The following is a 24,852-nucleotide window of genomic DNA, read 5'->3' as shown; positions in this document are numbered from 1 at the left end:
TAATATGTAATAACTTCCACATGTCAACATCACCTAAATACAAATGGAACAGTGGGCCCTACTCAGACCCGCTCGCTAGGCTGCGTTCGCACGTAGCTGCCGATGTTTCGCAATGTGCACATGCATATGCATTGCAGTGGGCGTGCACAAACTAGTCCATGCGATCGTGAAGCGTTCGCTCGCTGCGCATAGCCACCTCGCTAGAATGAGTGACAGGACAAGCCGTTTGGGGATGGTCGATGGAAATGGGGGTGTGGTGGTGCCAAACGCAGGCGTGTCTGAGCATCTTAACGCCGTTTCAGAGGCGTGCATAATTAAGACGCAACGTCATAGTACATGTCACATGGTTGAATTACACACTGAAGCACTCGCAGTGCTTGCGGTAGAGTATGGTCGACCACAAGTGTTGCGTTCGCTTCCGATGGTACTCGATGTTACTGATTGTTGCATACACTTTCTGGAGATGAAGTGGGACAGTGGGTGTCTTATCACAGACTGGTGGGCGCCTAAATACACACAGCGATCGCACGCTAAGACATAGTAGGCGTGCTAATGCCTTGCCGTGCGATCGTAGGATTTGCATACTTTGGCTGCGTTCTAATGCATCTAGCGAGCGGGTCTGAATCGAGCCCTGTGTACTCTACCACGTCAAGACATATACCATGCTTACTTGACATTACCAAAAAAAATCTTTACTAGGCTCACAATTAAATGTTTTTCAAATTACCCTTCTCATAGGACAATGGGCCTGATTCAGATCCACTTGTGAGCGCACAGCGCTCGTAAGCGGGTCGATGGTCCCCCACTGAGCATGCGCATGCCAGAGCCATCGCTACGGGTCTCGCACCAAAGCGGAGCAGCTGTCAATGGTGATTGACAGCTTGCCCCGTTTTGGAGGTGGGCAGGGGGAGTGGCTGGGCAACGGAGGTGTTCCTGCAGCAATGCCTGCCGTTTGTGGGCGGCCCTACTGACATCACTCGTGATGTCACCATCGGCAACATTGCGCGGACCATTGGACATCTGAGTGGCCCTAAGGGTAACTCAGAATGTCCACCGCTACTAAGCTTCTGAGGTCGGTGAATCTGTGTCGAGAATAGATACAGTCACTGGCTTCGGCTCCCCTCGAAAACAGCGTCAACACGCCCCCGTTTTCATAAACACTTTCCCCTCCCCATCCCCAAACGACTTCAAACTGTCAACCAACCGACATCGGCAGCCACACTGTGTCCGATGATGCAGGACCAGCCCTGAATATGAGCAGTGCGACTCCTGTGCATGTGCAGATCTAGAGGTCAATTGCAATCAAATCTATTTAGCATCCAGTTCTGAAGTTGCCCCTTGTTCCATGTTGCTTCTGTGTGCTTACTGCAACAATTGGCACATAAGTATGCCCAGGGCTCATGGAATTTTACTATTTTCTGTTTGTATCAGCAAAACAAGAAGTTTCCATGTGATATCTAATGTATTGTATCACATGTAAGAAAAAAGGAACATTAACTTGCATCCCACACATACACAATTTTGACAGCTAATCAGCGGTAAAACACATATATGGATTATAGCGAAGAATTCCTATCAATACCCTGGAGATTTTACTGCACTGTATGTGTGTGGAACATGTCTGTTATTTGCAGTGTCGGACATTTTGGTTTATCAAACTGGATGATCTGTGTAAAGGGGCCTATCCATTAGCAGATCTTTTTCTAACGATGAAAGACAAAAGATTATCCCTTGAAAATTCCTGGGGCTGTGGTGACAGATATCTGTCATGTACATGACAGATTTTTCCAAACGACGAATGATATTGCATGACATCATTCAGGGAGTGGATTTTTTTTAATGTTTCTGTGAATTTTCATTAAAAATATCGTTCATCGTTCGTCGTTTACCGCTTATAAACTGCCAGATATTTCTAATATCTGGCAGCTATAAGCGATTATTGACCAACATGTTGGAGAGACGAAAGACACAATTTATCGGTCGCGGGAGTGCACATCTGTCATCGTTCAGGGCCTATCCATTAGCAGATAAATTGAACGACTGAATGATATATCGTTCAGATGTTGAATTTACCTGCTAATAGATAGGCCCCTTAATACATACTTATTTTTTTATTTTATTTTTTTAACAACAAATAAATGTCATCAGAAGTCAACTCATTAAAATTCATTTAGTTCCAAGGTAATTCATATTCTGTGCTATTCAATGTATTGCTTTTGGTGTCATGGAGAAAATTGATCCTTTTTTTTTACAGCATGAAATTATATTCCTCACTTAGTAATGTAATTTTAGGTTTCCCTAGTATGTAATGGGTGCACATTTCTGGATCCAATTATGGAAGAGAATATAAAGCCGTTAACAAACACACACGCACACATACTAGTAAGCTCCAATCCTCTACATCATTTGCGCTAATCCTGATATGAAGCAAACTTGACACCTAATTAAAAATAAATGTGACCAAGTTTGCCTAACCATACTTCATTTAATTGTCCTCTTAAGATAAAGATGTAGCACTAAGAGACAATTCCTGCGTATAGTAGATCTTCCCTGCACTTCCAACATCAAGTGTCATAGGAAATGACGGTAATCATGTTCGGGAGCATCTATCAGGAGGGGCCATAGACGTACCTGGACATGACAACTGGCGTTTCTCATAACATTACTGTGATCGCCTGGTGGGTGTAACTATTATTTGCAGGAATTAGTTTTCAGCTTTTAGGATTGAGCAGAAAGATGTATCAAGCCTAACCAGTGAAGAATGTACCCATAGCAGCCAATCAGCTTCTAGCTAGCATTTATCAGTTACATTCTATAAAATGATAGGTAAAAGCTGATTTGCTGTGCTCAACTTCTCCACTTGTCCATTTTTCCACTCTTTGGAAGGCTTGATACATGTCATCCCCATATATGTTTATATATGTATGCCACCATGCAGCCCTGTGTAGATACATAATAAAGGTGTTGGTGGTGAAGCGAGCACATTGCTATGCATGCAAATTATAGCATGCCCCTTGTCATTTCTCTCTCTAGAACCCTATAATAGCACATGACTTTTACCATCAATTATGGCTCTCCACATTAGTCGTCATGGAGGGGCTTTATCTGGGGTTCCAAAGACTCCAATGCAGTTATACATGAGGATCACACGTGCAACACTTTATACCTAAAATGACCTAAGCCATTAAGCTTACTCCTGCTCTTAGGTTATTCTCTCTCCATATTGTGACAAAATCATTTTTTTATGAGGTTTAACCTTTTATCACATTTTATATGTCACTTATGGACGGCACTGTAACTATTGCCAATAAGTGATTATTTATTGTCACTCAGACCTGACACATTAAATGTGTCTCTACCTTTACATCCTACATAAGGACTGACCCTGAAATAAATGAAATATCTTCTTGCCATAAGGCAGCTTTGTTCCTACACCAGACGAATATTTCAATCCATTAAACATAGGACTGTCATTAACTCAGGGTTATCCTGCATGAAACTGACCCTTTAATATGGCCATAAACTCCTGGAACCAATAACCCAAAAGAATTACTGTTCTTTTAAATTTCTATAAATGCCTTGAAAAAAAAATAAAATAAAATAAAAAAAAAACCCTCAGCTCTTTCTCCATATATCCAACTGCTCAGCCACAATTATTTATTTTCAAACAGTCTTTTGGGGGTAATGTTCCATTTTCTTATTTCACACTCCTTTTTCTCATAAATGAACCATTGCTTCCATAAATCATTATGAAAACAGAGACTAACGCTGAGCCTGAAAGGTTGAGAGATTTATGTAACACGTTTATGTTTCCAATTTTCTCGTCCCGGAGCCGAGCCCGCTACAGCTAAGCTAATAAAGGCAACTATTAATATTTCTTGTTGCCCAGCAACCGCGGGGGAGAGAGTAATGGCTTGAGCTGGGAAAATAGATGACCGATAAGAGAAAAAAAAATTCAATTCTTTTATCATCTCTGGGGAAAGAGGTTTCACACATACATGATGATGAATGAGAGGGAGGCCAAGAAGAGAGAAAAATACATATATATTTATATTTTTGCCTTTAATACATTTGTTTGGTCTATATTATATATATGTGTATTATATTTTTTCGGAGTGTGGAAGACTGAGGTAAATGTAAAAATACTAACACGACAAACCATTGTATAGATGACGATCGACATTCTTGTCCTGTAACCACCATTTTGAGTGATGGTGTTTCATTTACTCATTTAATCTCTTAAACTTGCTTCAGCAAAGTAAGTGTTAAAAGAGTAAGCTGTTCCTTGTAAGGTCCTGGAATTACCCATGCTTGGAAATATCACATTTCTGCCATAAATTTTGCATTTTCCTGAGGAATCTTATTACAATATTTATTCAATATGTTTCATTATGGAGAGAATTTGCATTTGTTTGGATTTGCATGAACAGTCCTGAGTAGTGAGGGTCATTTATAACTTGCTAGTGAACACAATGACAGGCTTCATATATACAGCACACCCTCAACAAGACAAATATTCTCCCTCATTCCAATAACCCCTTACCTGCCAGACACCACAATTATTTTAATATTACAAATAAAATACTGAAAGAGTAATTAATTATATATATTGTTGCCGGCATAAGTGTAAGGTTTAATTGGCATATTATATACAAATACATTTCTAGAATACACAGGTGGTTTATAATGGGCACCTTCCTATAAATTATAAATTACAATATTTCCTAGAGAAAACAAATAATGAAATAACAATGAAATAGGTGCAACTTTATTGCATTTTTTAGAAAAAGGACATGAAGGATTTATTGTTATGCAAACTGTGAGTCATAAAAGTCCTGAGAACTCATGTACAACAATAACCCAAAATATATGTAAAAAAATAATTCAAACTGTAACATTTTAATTACTGGACACTGAAAAAAAAATCATGACTCTTGTTGTCTCGTGTTTTTTTTTTCTTTATTTGGAATAGATTTCCAAATGTAATATCACATTGTGGGGGAGATTTACTAAAGTTGGGTTTCGTCAAACTCTATGGTTATTGGCGTTTTTATGTGTGGCTTGTAAACCTTGCAATTTACTGAAGGCCATAGGACATTATTTCAAACTGCCAAATCTGAAAGTGCCATCCACATTTTTAAACATGGGAAGAATACAAATCATGCATAAAGCTGTGGTTTGCAAAACCACACATTAAACCGCCAGAAAAAAAAGTCCGAAATTTTAGGCATGGATTTAATAGGCGAGATTGCTCAAATTGTATGCCACTTTAGTATGATGCCTATGAAAAGAAATGTTTCTTATCTAGAGTCTTTCTTTATACTATAGTTAATATATTAAGCATAATACATTCATTCCAAAGTTTATTTGGGTTAAGAAATTAGAAGAATTCTGCATATATTATTTTAAATTTGAGGCAGCTCTTTCCCTGCAATTAAATCTTGTGCTATGAGGAAACTAACTGAATTATTGATTCAAATGTAACGTAACTGCTCGGGCAATAGAAATTGTGAGAAACAAGGGACAATAGAGAAATAGTTTATCTGATGTAGATAAGGCTTTTTTTTCTTGTTTTTTGGTTGTTTATGCATGTGCAGATTAATAGTTTGTCAAATCTCAATTATTCTATTAATTAATCATTTTGGATTTTTAAACCTTTCATTGTTAGATACAGAATGCAAAATGCTACAAAATACAGAGACCATTTGATTTTTCATGTACGGTTTGAGATTTTGGGGATGCTTCATTTTTGGGAGCAAAACAAAAAAAAAGAGTAACCTAACACCTTGGCAGAACAATACGGTGCTACAGGTGGGACAGATTTATATTGTGAAGACAGAATTAGATTTAGGAGGGGCGTGTCCTAGTTCAAATTTAAGTTGCAGTGTAAAAATAAAGCTGTCCAGTATTTGTGGGCAACATGCAAAAGCAGCCAGTATTTACCCTGCATGCAAAAATAATTAATGTAATAGCACCCCTTGCAGTACAACATAGCTTGTCCATATGGAAAGTTACCTCTTTTTATTGTTTTTCTCCGTACTCAGAATCAGCCCATAATGTGTAAATTGTGTTCCTGTATACTACATGTCGGACAAAGTGGCGCTCACGTATGTGGCTTCAGTTTTCAGACTCCAAAACGCAGGATAGTAAAACCAGCAGTTTGGCTCTGAAAACTGCTTCCAATATGTGACGGTTTGCAAACGTCTTATAAAATGGCTGCTTAATAAATTTATCCCTGTATGATTATTTTCTATTTACAATGGAAGAACATAGTTGTTTCTTATTACACTCCTTATTTAATAGTAGAATGATTTGCAATTTATAATGGGGTCTATGTATCAAGACACCTCTTAAACAAAATATATTTTATCGCTGTTCATTACAGCAATAGGAAATCTTCATTTTGGTAATTTATGAAAAAAAGCCCTCTAACCTGGCAAAACTGGTTGGCAGCGGTAAGAGTAGATTTACTGCACACCAAGGCCAGTCAGTTGTTAATCAATACATGCGTGAGCCTTCTTCTCAGTTCAAGCATGCGTACTGGAACTGGAAGCCGAGGAGTACACTTTCAGTTGGAGCTTTATAAAAAAAAAAGTTTTTTAAAATAAAATTAAATAAATCTAAACCAATGATATAAAACAATGCTTTATTTTAATAATAAAACATTTTTTTTTTTGTACTGTGGGCACATCATTCTACCACTGGCCATAATAAATAAATGAGTAAGCGTTGTGCGAGGTCCATGGGGAAGGCTATTGCCAATGATAGGCTTCACCAGGAGAGGGCTTTGATAAACACCATAAGCCCTAAATCATGCTAAAAATCTAGTATTTTTTAGGATTTAGGTTTGATGTGCCTTTGATAAATAGACCCCTATGTATGTAAACATAATAAGTCCCATATGAGCTGTCTTCAGATTACATGCATTAATCCACTTTTAGCAAATGGGAATCAGATCTCACAATACCTTCCCCAGGCACAGTTTTTTTACTTTGTTGGAACAATGTTGCAGCTCTTTGCAAAACAGGCTTAAGGTCAGTTACATACTGGTGTCAAGAAAACATTGTGATGCATATGCCATGTGATGTGTAGCTGTCAATTACAAATGGTGGGCAAGTGTGAGTTTTCAGTGGAGGACAGTCCAATGAAGCAAGAAAATGGAGCATGCAGTGTCTAAAAGATGCTGCCATGTTATTGCTACTTCTGACTGTTTGTGCAAGGTGAATGAAGTGTGCTTGGGGATCATTGGCACTAATAGGTTCCAGCCCCATACCCGTGGTGAAAGTGCTAGTAAAAATTTTTTTAGTGCCAGTGTGTACCTAACGTTTAAGCATGGTTTCACACTGGTGTGGTGGAAACTAGAGCTTACCCAGCTAGAGAAGGCTTCATAGCGCTCAGAACATTTGTGGTAACACATTAAGAGGATAAGGAATGTGTATGCCCTGTCACCCTCTAGACAGCATACACGACTAGCCAGATGCGGGCATGTCACAGTCAGCGACTGCGGCTTTTGTTTCAGTTGCACTGATTTCGGCAGCCATGTTCAGATGCATATTTTGCACTTCCATAGGCCTGGTGCAATGTTCAATGGTGCGGCCGATGGCATGTCTTAATATGCAAAGCGGTAGATTAGCTCTGCAGTTGGTGGGTGTCTCTGTACACAGTCGTGCTGCTTTAGAGTCCACCTCTGAACCAGGCCCTCCAGATGCTTCCGTCCATCGCCTAAGGAGGATGTCATAGCAGGAGGAGGGAGGTTCAGTAATTTACGACTTACATGTCTACTAAGCAAGTGGCACAGTTGAGTTAAAACAGGTTAAAGTGGTCAGTGGGGGACAATGTCAGGATAATGGGGCGATTTTATAAATAATATAGAGAATTAGCTTTGGGAAATTTTGTAAGCATAGTGCTTGATTGATGAGTTATTTTTTATGGAAAATCCTTTGGAATATCCCAAAGGGTTAAAATATGCAGACAAAAAGAAAGCAGCGTGGGGGCAGAGTGATGTAGTGGCTAGCATTGCTGTATCATTGCTCCTTGGGCCTTCAGTGCTATACTGATCAGGAGCCTGTGTTCTTGAGTTTTTTGGGTTCTTCTGGTGGTTCTGGTCCCCCCTCCCCAGCTTTGAGACATATACTAGTAGACTAACTGGCTAGAAATAAAATATTATTATAAAGTAATCACTTTGTATATATTTTATTGTAATGATTTTTTTAGTGAATTGGAAAACAGTACAACTTTTTATGCATTCTCTCAGTGTGCTTATTCATACAGGAATTACATTAGGTGCAAAAAGGACCAATTTCAAAAGACAGACACTTCAAAGGAATAGGGTGATGCCTTTCACTACATACCGAACAAATGACAAACTGTATACTGGTAATGGGCATGATGGTACTGGAGGTATATATTTCCTGCTGCTCTTCTGTAGTGTTATGTAATTAGTGCGTTCAGTGATCCTAAGAAAAAAATGGTGATAGAATACTCAAGCGTTGAATATATAGGAGGTTTACATATTTATTAAATAATAGTGTGCTTTTCTATAGATAACGCTGTAAGCTTAGAAAGCTGTAGCAGTGAACTGCAAGTATAATCACGCTTCAACTTATCATCCGAAGTCTCGTCTCAGCTGTGACTTGTTATGTACTCACAAGAGTACTGCTCATGATAATGTGCTAACTGGTACGTACAGTAAGAGATGCTGCTCCCGTCGTTGCTCCCTAACACAACAAATGTTGTGATGTCACCTATAGTTCCCAAGAGGGCACTGTGTGCAGTGTGTATCCTGTATTCCTAGGCAAGAATATTCCTACAACCTGACCGATCAGTTGCTGTACAGGCAATCCTTTACAAGGTGGCTACTGTTAGGCCAAGTGATGAGTCTCATACGGGAATAGCTCTACAAGACCCTCTTTTTCAACCCCATGACCTAGGAATTATTCAAGAGGCCCTTTATTTAAAGGCTGAAGTCACTTTCAAACTCAAATGAGATGTCTTGTGTCACAAAAATACTATCCTCAGTCATAACGTAAGCTTGGTGCATTTTAGCACTGAGATAAAACTTTGTTTAGCCTTGTTATAAAAAGTAGGGGAAGCTTACTCCTGCGTTCTTTGTCCAGGGTCCACTAATGTCTCCATGGGATTCTAACAGTCACAGTTTGTATACAAATATTTCCATCTGTATCTTTCACCCACATGGAAAGATTGCTAAAGTCCGTGCTGGTTAATTAAACTGATAAACACCAAGAATATTGAGAATTCAGATCCAAATATTGTTTTCTTGCAGTTGCTAAAGGCTCATTATCACGGAGCGGGAAACAACTGTTTCAGGAGGAGCCTTTGGCAGACACAGTATAATAGAAACTGGTAAAAGAATTTGAAACTTCTTTCTAATGAGTCAGTTCATTAAATAAAGCATTTGTCTGACGCTCTTGGAGAGGTTGACTGTACAAAACAGTGTGTATATATTAATAGGGTAATTAAAATATTACTCTGCATGTGTTTGAAAGGCTGCCAAATCTGCAGTGGTTACCGCGTCAGGCAATTAGGCTCAAATCTTTCCCATGGAGAATACAGATTGTTCTCGTTGAGACAGAAGTAATTTCAATGGAAGGGGCTTTTCCTTGTATTTTCATAAGTATAATGGTCATTGGTGACAGCACGATAAATCTCACCCATACAGTGGCAGTCTGAAAGGCCTTACTCAACATAATATAGTTAATTCTCTGCACATAGCCGAGCGGAGAGGAATGCTACAATAGGAGGACAGTATATAATAGTGTGCTCTGAGTGTAAACCCTCCCAGCCGGTACATGTGTTACACTTTGAATATATTATGGACTTCTACTGGACAATTTAGAAATAGTTAGTTGACTATTGTTCCTGGTGTGTCCATAGGAAGACTTACTATACAGTATGCCCAGAAACATTATCACTCTGAAACAGCTATATACTTGTTTCAAATGATGTAATTAGCTATCTTTTGCAGCCACTTGAATTCAAACTGTGTATTGCTTTATTTTATGTAAATGTAACTTTTTGGCAAATTCCATTATGTATTAGAGTCTGCAAGTCTTGCAACCTAGTTTGCCCAGGAGACTCCCATAATGCCACCTTGCATTATCAGGCCCTGCCTCCACTTCCCAAGTGCAGTGGTGGACAGAACCTGCAGGTGCAAATCGTAATGTTATGGCCTCGCCCCCTGCTGGGCAATGACACAAATCTCATCGTCGCACACACCGCCCTGTCTCGGGGGAGTATTATGGGTGTGCCATGGCCGTGTATCACAAGCTTGATGCGACTCTGAGCAGAGGTGTGGTGTTGATCCACGGTACCCGAAGCAGGCACACACACACTGAACACACTTAACTCCCATCTAGGCACACTTAACTCTCCCCCAATGGGAACACTTACTTCACACTCCTACAGGGCAAACTAATTTACCACACTTACCACCACCCCCTCACTACTGGGCACACTCACCCTTAACTGTGCATGTGTGCCAGACACACATACACCCCATATGTATGTGCTGTAGCTACCCTTCCCTCCACTGTGGTATGCCTACTAGACAGGAACTCCTCCTTTACTGGGCACACTCACCCAGTCCACCCCCACTGTGCATGCACTACACCTCCAACCATGATTTACTTTTATGTTTTGTTTATTTTAGTGCTGCTAATAAAACTAACTGCGGTTACTTGTATCGTATCTGTTGTGGTCCGTGGACTTCTTATATGATTAGGGTATGTAGATGGATTGTTGATATCCACAACGTCATCAAGCACTATGGGGACCCTAGAATGCTGGCGTTGGGAGATGGACAAGTGTGAAATGATGCTTAAAGCCAGTACTACAATGGTGAAAACACAGCATTTAATCTCCAGGTGCCAGTTTTTCTGAATCCACATGCGGTACGTGTAACACGACTTGTAGCGCACAGAGGATAGATGTATGTGGACACATCTGTATGTCTCATAACGGGAACTTCCTCCTGATTAAGGGCCTGATTCAGAGCCGGACGCAATTAGCGCTCGCTCATCCAGAAAATAGGGGTGGCTGTTCAAATGAACCATTCGCTCTTTGCGGTCTGTTCACGCCTCTAGGTCTGAACAAGCGAACAAAACTTGCGGTCGTTTTTTGGATAAATACGCCCCCTGGCCACTCGCATCCTACGTCATGTCCACTATTTATTAGATTAATCGAGTACATCGACCAGCGTATGAACTGCTCGCTATTCTTGTGGTTGGTTTTTGCTACCACAATCTTGTGAGCAGTTCTGGCTATAAAATAACCCAGTGACGTGGTCAAGGACGCTGCTGTTTTAATTATGCACACCCATAAAACGCCCGTTTTGACCTTTAAGCACGCCTGCGTTTGGATCTCCACTCCCCGTTTTCAAGCACCTTCCCCTGTTACCACCCACATACGCCTCTTTCTGTCACTCAAATTATCAGGCATTCGCTATTTTGCGAGCACATGAATTTCGACCGCACTGACTGGTTTGCGCATGCGTATAACGATCCGTACGCATGCGCAGTTGGGCAAACATCGCTCGGAGCGAACGAGCAGCCGCTTACGAGCGGCTCTGAATCAGGCCCTAAGTCCTTTACTGTGTGAAAGGGCAAAACGCGTTGAGGCTCATCTACAGTTGTATTGTTCCAGAATATGCTGTATTTATCCTGATGTTCAAATAAGCTCTACTATTTCATCCTTGATGTACGATTTTTGAGTGCATGTGTGCGTGTGTGTGTGTGTTTAATAAGTCTGTTTTATATTGATTACACCATACTCTGTTATTTCTACGCGACATCTCATTGGTAACCCTGAGACCATGGAATCCTAGAATGTGTTTGAACCTCATAATAGAAAAATATACCTGATAAAGCTCTTATATGCAAAAAGAGAGTTTTTTGCCAATTTTTTACGGTACGTTCACACTTGGAAATATACTTTGGATTACGCCAAAGTTTAATTGATTTATTGTACCAGGAGGCGCTTGTCTTTACTTTTTACAGATCCACCACCTATGTGGTTTGACAAATAGCAGCTACCTGTTAAGAGACTTGGAGTAATCTTCTGGAATTTTTTTATTGATAACATTACTCTGCCAACCAATGTATAATACTGTGTGTTTATATATTTATATGTAAATATATTATATATTAAAACTCAACAGTATGCACCATAACTAATGTGCGACAAGTTAACCACAGGGTGATATAGACAAGAATGCTCGGTTGCTTTGTATAGGGGTGTGTTAACACCACAAAGAAAAAGTGTTACAACTGCAGCCCATAATTTCTTATCACAGGAAACTTTACTTTGCACCAAACTAATATTATACAGTCTAAACTAATATTAGACCAGTATTGGTCTCATGCAAATGACAAATGTACATACTGTAAAGGTTTTTCCTTGTATGAGTTTATTTGAGTTAATCTTATGTATAAATAGTGGGATAAACATGACAACTCCTGGGCAAATTAGTGTTATTATTATATTATATTATATTCATTATATTATATATTTAGTCATGCAGGAGGTATGTAGAGCTGTACTGATCAGAATCAGTAAATGGAACAGATAACAATATTGTTAAAATAAGAAATACTATCATGCAAAAGATCATAAACACAGAATGATAGACGGCCTCATATCTGTTATAATTCCCAACAGAACTATCTGGGCATTTGTGGTCATGCATATGATCCACCGAGACCCCAACCCTAATTAATAAAATTATGTTCCTGACCTGTACAATGTCTTTAATGCACCTTAAGCCACGTATCCACTAGCAGATACCGGCACGACAGTACGATAACGACATTGTACTCGTACCATCGTTCCCCGTCCCCCTACAGTGCCTACACTGAACGATTGTTCGTTCAGTGTAGGCACATCAATCATCTCTGAACATGGGCAAACTGTCGTTATTGGCAGATTGACCAGCATGTTCAGAAGATAATTGATGTCGGAAACTACCAATGAGAGCGCGCATCGCTGGTCGTTTCTGACATAATAGTGCACGATTTGTGCACGATTACTGAGCGATTGCACGATTACGATGTCGTAATCATGCAATCGCTCAGTAACATCGCATAGTGGATACGCAGCTTTAGCCTTATAGATCAGACACTTTTGGTAAAAGTGAAAATGGATCTGGGGTGAGGGGGTGAGGTGGGGGGCTATGCTTTCAAGCTCAATTTATACAAATATTGATTGTCTTTCAATGTGTTAAAGTAAAAATATGAGATTTACTTACACTGGAGTAGCTACAGTTACCCTGACCCGCAGGAGTCACCAAAGCCATCAGCATTCTAGTGTCGACCTCCTGTACATAATACCACTTGGCTTTTTCTATGGCCACATATTTCCTTGTATAATTGTTTTCAAACTCTTCTTAAAGCACAACCCATATCTATGCTTGCTGACTTTTTTTTTTACCCCCCCTCCTTATACTTATATGTCGCTAGCATAGTCCTTTGTGCTATACAATTGGGAAGAAAACACTAATAAAACAAGACTAGGTAATGAAAAACAGACAAAGAGGTAAGAGCAGATGGCAGCTGAGGGGGCAGGGTGGATTATTTGCATTAAGCCCCATCCACTTGCGGCAAAATGACGTGTATAACAGGTCTATGAAGAGGGTAGAAATGATGTGATTTTCATAGAAATGTGTCATATTGGCCCCACACCCTGTATGTGGACCCTGGATTTGCGGCATTATATTCCCTGTTCTACATATAAAGAGAGCTGGATGCGTGGGGACCTACTCTTCTGGGAGTCCAGCAACTCCCCTAACATTCAGGAGTCTCCTGGTAGAGTAGGCAAGTGTGCCTATACCTCTAGCACATAATCTTAACATTTATATAAATAGAAGGACCAAAATATAATTTTATGCTATGCACAATACTTTATATCAGTGATTTTCAACCTTTTTTAACTCGCGGCACACTACACAAGATTTTAAAATTGCCAAGGCACACTATCCAGCGATGCGGTGTGTGCGGACTATGAAAAAACACACTACATTAGTTCCCACAGGAACAAAACACACTACATTGGCCCCCACAAGAATAAAAAACACACTACATTGGCCCCCACAAGAATAAAACAATCCCATTTCTTGGCCTAACAGAAAAAAAAAACACATTGCTCCCCCCAAAAAAAACAACCATACCACATTGCGCCCCACAGAATTGCTCCCCACAGAAAAAGAAACCTATGGCTGGCCCCACAGAAACAAAACACAAAACAAAACACATTGTTCCCCACTAAATAGGCAAATATATGGCTGGATAACATATGGCTGGTTATCACTAAAAAAAATGACATGACTGGTTCCCACGAAAAAATAAACTATGGCTGGTACCCACGAAGAAGAAAAAAATGTATGGTCCCCACAAAACCCACATTTCTTCCCCCCTTGTCACTCACACTGCAGCAGGATCGCGTGCAGGCGGGCTTCCAGGCAGGCTGCAGAGCCTGCCTGGACAGAGTGCGGGCTGGCTGATTGGCGCAGGGCGTTGGCTGGCAGAGCGGGCTGGAGGGCAGTGGACAACGCGGCGTGCGTGACCTGTGATGTCACGCTGCCGCATCTTTGCAGGTCACTACCCGGTCGCGCCTGAGTCTCCCAGAGGAGCTCAGCAGCCCGGGATGCTGAAGTACAGTAAAATGTGCCCAGTGGCTCTGACAGCCCCGCGGCACACTTCACAACCGGCCACGGCACACTAGTGTGCCACGGCACACCGGTTGAAAACCCCTGCTTTATATATACATTGAATGTACACCTGCTATTCCAATGGGTAAAAGCTGTACTCAGCAATCAGCTATGTTAAGCCACGTATCCACTTGCAGATCTTGGAACGACAGTATGATTACAACATTGTAATCATACAGTCGTTCCTCTTCCCCTGTAGTGCCTACACTGAACCATATGTTGTTCATTGCAGGCACCGTCCCTCATCCCTAAACTTGGCCAATCTGTCATTATCGACAGATCGACCGGCATGTTCAGGCGATGATTGATGTCAAAAACGATCAGCGAGAGCGCGCATTGCTGGTCGTTTTCGTCATTTTCATGCCCGATTTGTGTACGATTAATGCGTGATTGAACAATAACAATATGCGGCTTTAGGCTTTGAAAGGCTTCCTTGCAGCAACTTTTTTTTTAAATATTTTTATTTATAAGAGTAGATGACAGATAAACAACAAAACGCATAGCAAAAAAAAGTTTTAACGTCAAACAGTACAGAGCCATGTATAGACAAAAGTACATAACAGTACATATAACAATAAAGTTATGATATAATACCAAAACATTACTCTGAGAAAAACACAATACACAATAAAATAAGAAAAATCAAACTACCACATTTGAAATTTTTGTTGACTCAAAATGTGGAAACCTTCACCCTTTAATAAATACAAAAATGGATGGAAAATAAAAAAAATGGATTGGGTGGGTGGGAATGAGAGGGAGTACTAGACAGCAAAGTCATCATAAGTGATAAAACCAAAATTAGTAGAATATAAAGTGGTGAGCAATTCTAATACTCTATAGTGAGGTTCAGATCAGTCCTGGAAGAGTTCTATGAAAATGAAAAAACCAAGGGGTCCAAACTTCATGGAATTTTATCATAAAGGAATTTAGTAATATATTCCATGTGCCAAAGTCTGTTAATTAGCGCTGTAATAAAAGGTGCATTAGATTGTTTCCAATTAGTGACTATCAAAAGTTTAGCTGCATTAAACATGATTACATAGTTTGTTATACGGTTTAGAAGAGTCGGGAAATGGCTTACATAATGAAACATGTACTAGGTACAGTGCTAAAGATTCAACATATCAATTATAAAACCATACTTGCCAACTCTCCCTGATTATCAGGGAGACACCCTGAAACAGTAGCAATCTCCCTGTCTCCCTGAAGAGCCTAGCAATCTACAATTCTACCTTACCCCCATTATGAATGTTATATATAAAAATAAACAGAGATATTTACATTCAAATGGGATCATTGGTATCATTCCCCTGCATTTGTTATAAGGCACAGTGATCCCTATGGCTGCATGCATTTTCTGTAATATATCAGTGTGTTATATAGATCTTACTAACTGCTTTAGGGGTCTTTTACATTTGGATGTAAGTCAGGTTTATGGCATTCCTCTCAGATGTAGCAGTACACGTGCACTTTACCACCGCACTCATAGGTGCTGCTTTCACAATCTCCATGAAATACTTTTTCAAAAGTAGGCAAGTATGCATAAAACCTCATCCCTATATGCAGAAATCAGTGGACAGTCCCACCATATATGAAAGTAGGTGCCCTTTTGTCCACACAGATGCCAGCAAAGATCCGATGTTAGGGTGACCTTGCAGAAACTTTTACTAGACATAGGGCCATATTTATCAAAAATTGTGGCATAGCCCTGAAAATGTAAATTCTTTATTGCTGCATATCGTAGCGATTTGGAAAGTGTTTTCGTGGCAATTTATGAAGGGCAATTCGACAAGATATGGGTTTCGACTAGAGCCCATTCTGGCATATGAGCACATGTGGCCATCAGGCCACAACTACACAAAGCAAAGTAGTTGTGATGTACATCACAATGAGCTCAAACCCACCAGGGAGGAATCAGACTCATCCTCTTCAGTTAACTAACCCACTTTCACTATAGAGGAACGCAGATTACTTAACGGAGACAGGGGCCTATGCAGTGGCGTAAAACGCCTGGAGGCAAGTTATAATTTGGGCCCCCTACCCCCCCCTTCCCCCCATCACAGCCGCTGACACTGTAATGTAGCATTTCACAAGCAGATACACCTGCATAGGCATGCCATGGAGGAGAGTTGTGACTGAGGGGGCGCCTCATTAATGAGTAGGGACAGGCTATAGATAGACAGAGGATTTTATCTCTCATCAAGCTTTGATACATAGGCCTTACATTTTCCGAATAGCTAAGCTTTTTCAGTAGAAAATTATGGGGATGGCTGCTGTGAGCGCTGTTTTTCGCAGAACAGGATATATCTCCGATATCTCTTGCTTTATAGCTTTGTTATATAAGGGTAATACATAATTCTGACTTATAACACACGGAAACAGGGGTTTTAAGGACAGAACTACTTTGATAAATAGGCCCCATAGACAGGATATTTGATGCGTTTAAGAAAAAAGTCCCCCACCTCAATCAAATTGCCTAATTTAATATATTCTTTGTTCTAAAACTTTTAAGATCTATCTATCGATTGATCTATCTATATATCTGTATACATATATAACTATATATATTATCTATATATATCTATCTAAATACATCCATGTATGGATGAAACGTGTTGGGACAGCTGACTCTTACCTGAAATGAACTTAACACAGATAAACATTACATGAATTCTTTCAAGCTATTCAAATATATATTTTAAGCTTTTTAAAAAATTTCTATGAATCTAGCCTCAAAGTTTTTATTGCTGATCTTTTTTGTATACTCTCCTGTGCTGCTATATTTATTTCTCATTTTGAGCTTACATGTTTGTGGTATATTAATTGGAATACCCTTCAAATCGTTTTATTGATTATTTATTAGCACCACGATTGCACTTTATATACAATATTTGCACAAACGTGCCTGTATATGAAATATTTAGCCAAATCCTATGATCAGGATTAAGGCATGTATAAGCATTTATTTGTGTATGTTTGTTTGTTCTGATATATGTTTTTAAATACCATATTAAATTGATAATATTTTAAATATTTGGTCACATTTTATATTTTATTCTATTAATTTATGCACTAGATCTTTTTTGCACAATTGCACTTTCACAAAGTATACGTCAGTCGCTCAAAACCTAGTAAATTTACACCATATCTATATACATATCGATATATATATAACATATATATATATATATGTGTATATATATATATATATATATATATATAGATACAGTATGTGTATATATATATATATATATATATATATTGTGAAACCAACACCTGTAGTTGCGCGTTAAAGTTGGTGTGTGCTACTACATCTGAGAGGCGTGCAATAATTGGATTTACATACAAATGTAAATGACCCCCAAAGCAATTAATAAGATCGAATTGGAGATGAAAACACACTGATGCTTCTCAGAATATACGTGTAGCCATAGGGATCATTGTGCCTTATAACCAATGCAGGGAAATGATACTAATGATCCCATTTGAATGTATAAATCTCTTCCTTTTTTGTATATAACAGCTACATAAGGGGGGTAAGGTGCAATCAGGGAGATTTCTAGACTCTTCAGGGAGTCAGGGAGATTGCTACTATTTCAGGGAGTCTTCCTGACAATCAGGGAGAGTAGGCAAGTATGATATATATACTATTTAAAACTTCCTTTTCTATATCTTATTGTATTGCGTACATTTTCTTTATCAAAGGTTACAGATGTCCATCTCCAATCTAGTCCCATTTTTCATTCTGCTGCAATAATCACCTCTTGTCCTGAAAATTAGGCTACAGTATGAATGGAAAAGTCCCCGTGTGTCTCACAGTCTTGTCCCGCTGTTCCCCTGATATTCCCACTTCTAATAAGCTGATCAGACCAAGCAAAGGCGCTTCTGTTATTTTAACGGATAAATTAGTTTGACTCTTAACTCAATAATTAAAACTGTTATGGCTTCAAGCCTGCAGAGATAATGTACCATTATTATGGTCGTTTGTTTCAATTAAATGCTTGCTGGTTTAACAATAGCAGCTGGGCACCTGTGTGTAAGCAGCCATTACTCTGATCATAGAGACAGCTCAAGTTCTATGTACGGAAAATCACTGTATTAGGGAATGCTTTATAGGAAATTATGCATTTTTTTAATACATGATATTAGTTTTAAACAGTACAGATAAGGAAATATGAATTACTATATCTCAGAGATCTTCACATAGCAACATTTTTGGTCTGCGACAGGGCTGGCACGCTAAACCTTCGATTTAGATTCCTTTATTTTATTCTTCAATGGCAAATGTATATTCATGTATACTACTAATTGGTAATAACAAGCTTTCTTTTCTGCAAGGTAATGATCAGGGTCATGCGTTCAGAATCGCATGTGAATGGTAGTGAGGAGTGCCTGCAAATGGGGAATGATGAATCATAGATGCCTGTTAATGCGATCACTGACATTTATATCCCCACTCCCGACCCATCACTCTATGGGGCCTATATATCAAGCTGTTGCTTACATAAAATTATGCAGAATGCAGTTTCTGCAAAATGTTATTTAGTGTACCTACTGTATGTACTAAAAGCACAATGCAGGAAATTTCACAGAAATCTCAGGCAAAGTGCCAATTATTATTATTATCAGCGCAGTCCCCATTATTATCAATGGGGACTATGATCTGACCCCTATGTACTAAACTCCAAAAAGTAAAGCTTTTCAGAGTTTAGCCACAGTAGTTTACACTTCAGATGGTGTAAACTGCTTTGAGCCTATGGAGGCTCCAGGGGCAGGAGAGAGATCTTTTGATCTCTCTTTCGCAGCCCCTAGTCGGCTCCAGAAGCCGACGCTGTGCGCATGCGCAGTCTCAGCTTCCCCCGGGAAAGTCTTTCACTTCTGTGAAAGTCTTCCACAATTTGCCAAGGATATCACTCGCAGGAACAATTCCCCTTTGTACATAGCGGGGATATTTTCATTAAAAATGAAAATATCCTCTGCGAGTTGGACCAATAATAATTGCCACAGTATGCGATTATTAGTACATAGACCCCTAAACCCCCCTTTTTTCTTACTCTCTCACTCTTTTCTCTCTCTCTCTCTCTCTTTATTTCTCCTACCCTCAACAATAAAGTGGTTAAACCTTTGTACGTTAAAGTCGGGCCCAGGAAGGTGGGTAAGTGCCCTGACCAAGCTGGCCCATGGTGGTGGTGGTACCAGCTGCTGTAGCTTGTCCCCTCCCTTTGCCACGTGCTGTGTGGTAGTTGTTGGCAAGAAAGGGAGACACATCGCAGGCATATGCCCCCGCTCCTACTACGTATGTCCATCTCAGGAAATGCTTTAGAGTATTATCACAAAGATTTTACGTTTTATTCTAAAAATATTTCTGCCGACTCTGACTTCACCCAATATTGTTTCCAACTCCAAAACTCTGACGCTATAGGTCTGGTCTGAGAGATGTTTCCGGGAACAATGCCTGTTTCATTTTTTAGTAGGCGGTCCACATAAAGTGATTTACAGGCAGTAAAGTATTCCCAAAAACTATGCATTATGGCTAGGACAAAAGTCTGGACAATCTGTGATGTGACGTTTGTCTATCTCCACCTTATAGTTGAAGTGCATCCAGACTTCCATGTTCTATAAGAGTTATTTATAAATCTAGCACTGTCCAAGGAAGTACAGGACACACAATAAAAATAAATATCTAGCAAGCAAGATATAGGGAGGTGCTGCAATGATGTGCCTGTGAAGCAGCTACCAAAAAATTGTCAGTCCCACAAACGGATAAAGGTGCAACAAGTACGTAAGGTAGCGCTAATTACACTCATTATAACACCATATATATACTAAATTAGTGTTTTTAATACAAATAAAAAGGAGACTATTAAAATGCATGTAACACAGTATAATAAAACAAGATAAAAAGCATATATAAAAGAAAGCAACAATGTTGCAATTAGTACATAAATGCCGCTGGAGTATATTCACATAGCTAGCTGGATGGAAACTGCTGTTCCTATTGAGTCCCCATGGAGAGTTCCAATAAAAAGAAAAAGAAATTACTTATGGCTAGTCTCTATGAGAAAAATATCACCGAAACACTGAGTGGTACAGAGCTGCCTGCCTCACCTATACTGTCCCGGAGCAGTTACTGTTAATTGCTTTGCCAGTACAGTACCTGCACATGTGCACATGCTGGTAATGCAGGTTTGGCTTTTCCATTCCAGTGCTGTAATTGAGTGTCTAAATGTTGACTGTCTAAGTAATATACCGCTCTGTGGGCCTGATTCAGAGCCGCTCGTAAGCGGCCGCTCGTTCTCTCCGAGCAATGTTCGCACAACTGCGCATGCATATGGGTCCTAATGCGCATGCGCCAACCAGTCAGTGCGGTCGGAAATCAAGCGCTTGCAAAATAGCGAGTGCCTGCTAATTTGAGTGACAGGATGAGGCATTTGTGGGTGGTAACAGGGGAAGGTGCTTGAAAACGGGGAGTGGTAATCCGAACGCAGGCGTGCCAAACGGTCAAAACGGGCGTTTTAAGGGTGTACATAATTAACAAAGCAGCGTCATCGGCCACGTCACTTGGTTGTTTCTTAGCCTGAACTGTTTGCATGATTGCGGTAGGAAAATCCTACCACAAGCACTCGATGTACTCGATTAATCTAAGAAATAGCGGAGATGACGTAGGATTCGAGCGGCCAGGGGGCGTCTTTACAAAATAGCAAGCGCATGTTTCGTTCGCTCGCTCAGACATAGAGGCGTCAACAGACCGCAAAGAGCGAGTGCTCAATTTAAATAGCCGGCCCCTTTTTCTGAACGAGCGAGCGCAAATAGCGTTCGACTCTGAATCAGGCCCCGTATACACAGTAGCTTGGCAAAAGGAGGAACAGAGAGCAAAAATGAAAGTGGCTAGCAGTATTTGCAGCTGAACAACTTTATTATGTCACCTCTTTGTTTTCCATGAATCATATTGTGGTTGTAAGGGTATGGGACAATGCAGGAGAACACGAGTCAGCTAGGACAATTCTCTGTGTATATAAAATAGTATGTACAGGAGTTCCAGCACACTACAACATTTTGCCATATTAATACAGTTGTAAGATCAGTCATGGTTGACGCATACTTGCCAACTCTCCCTCATTGTCAGGGAGACTCCCTGAAAAAGTAGCAATCTCCCTGTCTCCCTGAAGAGGCTAGCAATCTCCCTGATTGCACCCCCATGAAGCTGTTATATAAAAAACAGAGCTATATACATTCAAATGGGATCATTAGTATCATTACCCTGCATTGGTTATAAGGTACAATGGGCCTCATTCAGAGGCGGTCATTAGATGCAAGCGGTCGCTCTGAATCAGGGTGGCCGCTTGCATCCTGAACGGCCGCCTCCTTGTCGATCGTTAAGCTGTGGGTTAACACCCACAGCTCTAACGACCGACATGGGTAATGGTCGCGATGATCACCATCGGGACTTATGACCAGACCCTAGGGTAGGGTCTGGGCACTCGTAAGCCCCAGGGAGCTTCCTGCTCTGTTCGAGCAGGAAGTTCCCCACTGACATCAGCAATGATGTCAGTGGGGCCGCCCCCAAATGGCAAGCAATCCGACTGGAAAGCCTCTGTTTGGCCGGGCACGGCCCCGGCCCGCCCAGCAAACGGGACGAGCTGTCACTCAACATCGACAGCTCGCCCCGTCTGCTACGAGACCCCTAACGACGGTCTCGCGCATGCGCACGACGGAGCCTGCTCCGTCGTGCACATACGCTGTGGGGCAACATCGAGTCACGACCGACTCTGAATGAGCTCCTGTGATCCTTATGGCTACATGCATTTTCTGAAAAGTATTTGTGTGTTTTCATCAACAAATAGATCTTACTAACTGCTTTTAGGCTTGTTTACATTTGGATGTAAGTAATTTTGTGGCACGTCTCAGGTGTAACACTACACGTCCAATTTAACACTGCACTCATAGGTGTTGCTTTTGCAATCTTCCTGAAATGCTTTTTCAAAAGTAGGCAAGTATGGACCATTAACGACTCTAATCAGCTGGATTGCGCATGATTTCTTTTACCTCACTTCACTTTGTGTTCAGTCAGGCTGCTAATGAGTTATTAATTGATCATTAAACCGATAGTCTTACAAAGGAATAATGGCCTGATGCAGCAGAGCACGCAAGTGCAATTCTGAACGCAGATTGCTGAATGTCGGGAATCTGCGCGTGCGCGGGACCCATGCTGCGAGTGTGCAGAATGGTTCCTGCTTAATATGATTGTCAGGCAGAGACATTTAAGGGGCGGTGTGGGGGCAGCCGGTATTCTCGGAAACGGGGGCGTGTCCTCCCCATTTTCCTGGAGTGACCACCCCAGAGACTGAGTGGACGTATGCAGTCTTCTGGACTCGCAAGCCGGCCAGCCTGAGTAAGTTGAGGCTTACTCAGCTATCCGGCTGCCCGGCGCCGTCCACAGTTGTGACCATCGACCACCGATGATCTCGATGGTGATCCCAGCCTGCGACTTCCTTCGCAGTGCTGGGATGGCAAATGCAGCAAGGGGTGTCATACACCTCCTGCTGCATTTGCATTATTGCAAGGATCGCAATACAGTATTGCAAGGATCGCAATTGCAAAACTGCCTGCGTGCAGCTCTGCAATTGCGATCCTTGCTGAATCGGGCCCTAAGTGCAGCACGTGAGCTTCTATATAGAAGTAATTTCAGTAAGTGACATTTACCAGATGTTTACACATCGATATACATTTCTAGTAAATGTCACCTTCAGAATATATGTTTGATGTTTCTTTATGCATTCAGAACACTGCTGGTATATCTGCATACAGGGCCGGACTGGGTCTAAAAATAAGCCCTGGCATTTTAAGAGCACATAGGCCCACCTCGCGTCAGCATCATGCTCCTGGCATAGACTCCTCCCCTTACTGTTCCTGACTCCTCCCATTTCTTAATCTATGCTCCTACAAATATAATTAATATTAGAATAATATACAAGTACACATACAACAGAGAACATCCTGCAGGGGATTCAAACATGTGCCATAGTCAAACATTTGGTATTGTGTTGGTTCTGTTACACTGTATACACAACTATAGAAATATCTGTCCAATCCATGTGGTGTGAAGGAAAATCTGGGAATGTATGGGAGCAAATAACAATAGAAATTTGCTCCCAGATGCTGGAAAATGGACCAGATTTTCCTTCCCACCAGACAGATTGGAGAGATATCTATAAGTGTGTACACAGCCTTAGGTAAAGCTGGCACTTCACTGTTGCAGGTCACACACAAGAAAAGGAAAGACAGGAAAGAGAGAGGAGGGAGGAAAGGAGGGAGCCGGGAGAAAAAGAGGAGGAATTCGGGGAGCTGGGGGAGAGAGAAAAGGAAAGATGGGATCCAACATAGGAGAGAGAGACAGAGAGAGCCAGACAGCCAGAGAGAGAGAGAGACAGAGAGATAGAGAGAGCCAGAGAGAGAGAGAGCAAGATGGAACAGGGAGAGCCCAGAGAGAGGGAACAGGGAAAGCCCTGAGAGAGAGAGAGCTAGAGCCAGAGAGAGAGCAGGGGGCGAGAGAGAGAGCAGGGAGAGCGAGAGAGAGAGAAGGAACAGGGAGAGCCGAGAGAGAGAAGAAATTGGAGAAGCTGGGAGAGACACAGGAGAAAGAGGGGGACCTGCTAGAGAGAGATGAGGAATAGGGGAAGCCAGGAGTGACATAGGAGAAAGAGGGGGACCTGCTAGAGAGAGATGAGGAATAGGGGAAGCCAGGAGAGACATAGGAGAAAGAGGGGGACCTGCTAGAGAGAGGAGGAATAGGGGAAGCCAGAAGAGACATAGGAGAAAGAGGGGGACCTGCTAGAGAGAGGAGGAATAGGGGAAGCCGGGAGAGACATAGGAGAAACACTCCCAATTTTTTCACTTGGATAACGTGAGAAACGGGAGCATGCATAGCCACGTTATTCAGAAATTGGACGCGATAGCTGCGTTAAGATTTGCATCAGTAATCTCATAGATAATTGAATATGCCCCATAGCTAGCAATACATCGTAGTAGGTGTTGCATAGAGAAAGAGGGAGTATGTATTTTGACCATCAAAGCAGTAGTAATGTGAATTCCCATGTTGTTCTTGTTTCATTCTGTAATTTCTCCCCCTC

General features: G+C 40.9%; 1 protein-coding gene across 2 annotated transcripts in view; it reads left to right on the top strand.

Moving 5' to 3' along the window:
- Nucleotides 1-24,852, top strand: part of TOX2 (TOX high mobility group box family member 2) — a 135,575-nt gene that overhangs the window by 98,953 nt on the left and 11,770 nt on the right. The window lies entirely within an intron of this gene.

This window comes from Taudactylus pleione, unplaced genomic scaffold (assembly GCF_031769625.1).
Source record: "Taudactylus pleione unplaced genomic scaffold, aTauple2 ptg000256l, whole genome shotgun sequence".
NCBI classification, from domain to species: Eukaryota; Metazoa; Chordata; class Amphibia; order Anura; family Myobatrachidae; genus Taudactylus; species Taudactylus pleione.
The sequence above is the reverse complement of the archived record's forward strand: the minus strand, read 5'-3'. Positions and strand labels throughout refer to the sequence as shown.